The following is a 5,352-nucleotide window of genomic DNA, read 5'->3' as shown; positions in this document are numbered from 1 at the left end:
TCAACCATAGTCAATAAAGCACAAGTAGCATCTTTCTGGTATTCTCTGCTTTTTGCCAAGATCCATCTAATATCAGCAATGATATCCCTTGCTCCACATCCTCTTCTAAGTCTGGCTTGAATTTCTGGCAGGTCTCTATTTTGGCAGCAACTGTTTTTGAAGTATCTTCAGCAAAAATTTCAGCCCACAGCGCCACACTTTAGCATCATACTAAATAAAAATAAAAGGAGCTCTGGTAGCGTAGTGGTTACGAATCTGGCTGCGAACCTTAAGGTCAGCAGTTCGAAACTACCAGCCGCTCCGCGGGAGAAAGATAAGGCTTTCTACTCCCGTAAAGATTTACACCCTTGGAAACCCTGTACAGGGTCGCTATGGGTCGGAACCGACTCGACGGCACTTCACAACAACAACAATTCAACCATTTCAGAAGGTAACATATAACCAAGAACTGATAGTATTGAAGGAAGATGTCCAAGCTACACTGAAGGCATTGGTGAAAACCAGGGACACCAGGAATAGATATATGACAAATTGAAATGTTTCAACAAACTGATATAGTGCTGAAAGCACTCAGTCCTCTATGCCAAAAAAAATTGGAAGTCAGCTACATTGGATGAGATGCATATTTGTGCCCATTCCAAAAGAAGGTGACTCAATAGGATGTGGAATTCACTAAATAATATCAGTATCACATGTAAGTAAATTTTTGCTGAAGATACTTCAAAAACAGTTGCTGCCAAAATAGAGACTTGCCAGAAATTCAAGCCAGACTTAGAAGAGGATGTGGAGCAAGGGATACCATTGCTGATATTAGATGGATCTTGGCAAAAAGCAGAGAATACCAGAAAGATGCTACTTGTGCTTTATTGCCTATGCAAAGGCATTTGGCTGTGTGGATCGTAACAAGCTATAGGCAACACTGTGAGGAGCTGGAATTCCTGAACAATTAATTGTGCTCCTGAAACACCTGTACATAAACAAACAGGCAGTTTTTCAAGCAGAACAAGGGGATACTGAATGGTTCAAAATTAGGAAAGGTGTCCACCAGGGTTGTATTCTTTCCCTATACATATTCAATCTGTATGCTGAGCAAATAATCTGAGAAACTGGATTATATGAAGCAGAACATGGCATCAGAATTGGCAGAAGACTCATTAACAGACTGCAATATGCAGATAGCACAGCCTTGCTTGTGGGACTAGAAGAGGACTTGAAGTACTTACTTATGAAGATCAAAGACTAGAACCTTCAGTATGGATTGCACCTCAATGTCAAGAAAATAAAACTATTCACCACTGGACCAATAAATAACATAATAATAAATGGAGAAAAGATTGAATTTGTCGAAGACTTCGTTTTTCATGGATCTAAATCAAGGCTTATGGAAGCAGCAGTTAAGAAATCAAACTATATATGGTAGTGGGCAAATCTGCTGCACAAGACCCCTTTATCATGTTCAAGAGCATAGATGTCACTTTGAGAACTAAGGTGGGCCTGACCCAAATCATGATATTTTCAATATTCATACATATGAGGCTATGACAATGAGTAAAGAAGACTGGAGAAAACTTCATGCATTAGAATTACAGTGTTGTGAAGACTTTTAACAGTACTATGGACTGCTAGAAGAACAAACACATCTGTGTTGGAAGCAATACAGCCAGAATGCTCCTTAGCAGTCAGAATGGCAACACTTTATCTCTAGTACTTTGGACATGTCAGAAAGGGCCAGTCCCTGGAGAGCACTTTTTTCTCTTGGAAAAGTGGTTAGGGTCGGCAAAAAAAGAGAAAGACCCCCAACAAGATGGATTGACATCGTAGCAGCAAGAATGGCTCACACGTAACAATTGTGAGAATGGTGTGTTGTTTCATTCCATATGCATAGGGTCACTATGTGAGAGTCTACTCGATGGCACTAACAACAATAAACCATTTTTGGTCAAGATTCCTATTTTTGAAAGGTGCCTGTTTTCCAATTTGATACAAAATCTGATATCACGAAGTGGGTTGCTACAATGAACAAACCTTAAAATACCAATTGACTGAGCAAGCAGTGAGAATAAATTATTATGGACCAATAATTTTATGGTGGCAAATATATAGTTCAAATTTGTTTTGTTTTTTTTTCTACTTGTGATCTAATTCATCTACAGATTTATTATAGAGAGAAATGGTAGGAAATTTCACAATCTCATTTTCTTGATACAGTGTTTCATGGCTTTCAGCAAAATCCAAAAGAGAGCTGTGATGAAGATGAACAATTGTACTTCCGTCTCATTCTCCCTTTGTTGTTGTTAAGTGCTGTTGAGTCGATTCCGACCCATAGCGACTCTGTATAGGGTTTCCAAGGCGCAGTTGGTGAGCTTGAACCACAGACCTTACAGTCTAATGACTTTTCAGTCTGACGCATTAGTTCACAGAGCCACACCAGGACTCCCATTCTCCCTTTATTCCTGTTAAAAGAAGACTAAGGGTTCAGCGGAATGCCTGACCGCCCTGTGAAAGAAATACATTTCCCAGTCTCCCATGCTACTTAAGATAGTCACGTGACTAAGTTCTGCCCAATGACATGTGAGTGAATGTGAAGTCCGCTGCTTCCTTGTCACATTCTTGTAAATAAAAGCACCTGCCTTGTATTTTTCTTTCTCTCTCTTCCTCTTTCCTTCCTTCTCCCTCTCTCCCCAACCACCCCCCCAGGAGCTCTGGTAGTGTAGTGGTTGCGAATCGGGCTGCAAACCGCAAGGTCAGCAGTTCTCAACTACCAGCTGTTCCGTGGGAGAAAGATGAGGCTTTCTGCTCCTGTAAAGATTTACAGTCTTGGAAACCCTGTACAGGGTCGCTATGAGTCAGAACTGACTCCACGGCATATAACGGCCACCTCTTACTACTAGCTAGAAAATGGTGACAAGTGACATCACTACCTTGCAGCTCATGTATTGAGGATGGCAGAGCCATCCCAATCAGGCCTTGACTGCTTATCTTTGAATTGTTAAAGAAACTTCTTTTTAAAAACACTATAGGAGTCCTGCTGTGGCGCTGTAAGATAAGCACTAGTCTGCAAAGTCGGTTTGAACAGCCAGGTCGGCTGTTCAAACCCACCAGCTGCTCCCTGGAAACCCTTTACAGGGTTGCTATGAGTCAGAACTGACTCCGCAACAATAGCAACAATATTTGTATATGGAGCCATGGTATGCAGTGATTAACCAAAAGGTTGGTAGTTCAAACCCACCAGCAGTTCTGCATGAGAAAGATGTGACAATCTACTTTCCTTTTTTTTCTTCTTTTTCTTTTGATAATCTGCTTTCATAAAGATTATATGGAAATCCTATGTATGAAGGAGTTCTGCTCTGTGCTATAGGATCACTATAAGTTGGAATCAACTCAATGGTAATTTTGGTTTGGTTTGATTTTTATTATGGGGATCTCTTTGTAATAGCAGCTTAGTTTGTATCCTAAATTATTCAAGAAAGGAGATGTTAACCTAGAGACACTTGATTTGAAAGTTGATGGGCAAGAAAATTCAGCTTTACTAAATGTGGAATTCTTCTCCAATCTGAATTATTAGAAACTCCCATAATTGAAACTTTGTTGGGTTATATTTTAGTTTCCTAGTATTATTATAATAGAAATACAAGCAGGTGGTTTTACCAAACAGATATTTATTCTCACACACTTTAGGAAGCGAGAAGTCTAAATTCAGAATGCTGGCTCTATTGGAAGGCTTTCTGTCTGTCAGTTCTTAATGAAAAGTCTTGTCTCCTTTCAATATCTGTGAACTCATTGGTCCGTGGAGATCTCCATGTTCCTTAGCATCAATATTTCTTTGGATCTATGAGGTTCTTAGTGCAGGGACCCCAGGTGAAAGGAAGTGCTCTGCTCCAAGCTCTTCTGTTTTGGGGGTAGTTAGGTTCCTCCTGTATCCTGCTTGTTTCTCTCTCTCTGAGGAGGGGGATAGAGTGAATCCATGCCAAGCTCCTGGAATTGGTGCAGACTAAGTATATGAGAGGTAAACTGGGCAAACTAGCTTCTTAACTTCTTCTTCCTCGGCCACCCAAAATATGTGGAGAATAATGATAATTTTAGAGAAATAAATCTGCTCAGATTAACCATCTGGCCCAGATGAAGAGCCACCCAGCACAGGGTCAACAGTGTCCAAGTGTAATTCACTTCCACCTCCTGGACACAGTTCAAGATCTTCTCAGTAATTCAAATTCATGATGGTATTCCAATAAATATACCTTTTTTCAACAAGAGAAATGCTTCCTACAGCACAGGTATATTAGGCTTTTTCTCTGTTTGATTCATTAAATGAGGTCGGTGAGAGACTCATCTGGGGCATCTTCCTTGAGGCACAGGTCTATGAGCACTTCCATGGAAGTCAATGGCTGCTTCTTCCCCATCCTTGAATCATTCACTTTTTGCCTCTAAGTCCTGGACTTGACAATCTCTAATGAGGTAATACAGGTCTTGGACTGGGTTCTAAACCATACAGAAACTGGTATAAGCATTCCCCTGTAAATCTAGCACTTTCAGTTTCCATTTCTTGGGGTAAATCTTCTAGGCAAGCAGAACATCGATTCCATCCAATATTGCCTTTAGAATGTCCTGGCAAGGTTGCTGAGCACCCAGGAGAAGGATCTCTCTGGGTTTCCCAATGATGACTGCCGTGGACAGAGGTAGGAAGAGTTCCATGGGCAGCAACTCCAAAACAACAATGACTAAGGCCTTGTCCCACAGTAGGCTCTGGTTTGCAAGGTCCAAGAGCCGGTGGGTCCCAGCTGTACATGCTGCTGAATCTTCTCCAAAAGGAATCTTGATCTGTAATTGGTAGGGTGGGTTTTCTCAGACCTCGGGGAAAGCCAAGGTGCTAAGTTCAGCACTCCAAGTTCTGAGTACTTCCTTGGTTCCTCAGAAATCCTTCTGGTCATACTCCTCCCCTTTTCAGTCTATTGTAGAGAGGCTGGCAACTCCAAATTGTTGGGTAGGGTCCCAGACTGGAGGCTTTTCCTGACTCATGTAGTTGCAGTGGCAGAAAGACCCAAGATCAGTAGGTAAGATGGCAGTAGCAGGCCACTGGTTCATGTCCCAAGAACCAGAGGTCAGATGGTATAAGTGGAATGCAGGATTCAGAGAAAAGAGTGTCTTGCTAGAACATCTATTTACATATGACAGTGGTGGTGTTTGTGTCTCATGGAGTCAGTTCCGACTCATAGCGACCCTGCATAATGTTTCCAAGTCTATAAATATTTACAGAAATCCTCATCTTTCTCCCATGGGGAAGCTGGTGTATTCAAACTGCTGACCTTGCAGGTAGCAGCCTAACATGTAACCCACTACACAACCAGGATTCCA

General features: G+C 41.5%; 1 pseudogene; it reads right to left on the bottom strand.

Annotated features, from left to right (window-relative positions):
* Positions 1 to 4,244: 4,244 nt before the first annotated feature.
* On the bottom strand, positions 4,245 to 5,082 carry LOC102831213 (annotated as a pseudogene).
* Between the last annotated feature and the right edge of the window lie 270 nt (positions 5,083 to 5,352).

The sequence above is a fragment of the Chrysochloris asiatica genome, unplaced genomic scaffold (assembly GCF_000296735.1).
Source record: "Chrysochloris asiatica unplaced genomic scaffold, ChrAsi1.0 scaffold00049, whole genome shotgun sequence".
NCBI lineage: Eukaryota > Metazoa > Chordata > Mammalia > Afrosoricida > Chrysochloridae > Chrysochloris > Chrysochloris asiatica.
The sequence above is the reverse complement of the archived record's forward strand: the minus strand, read 5'-3'. Positions and strand labels throughout refer to the sequence as shown.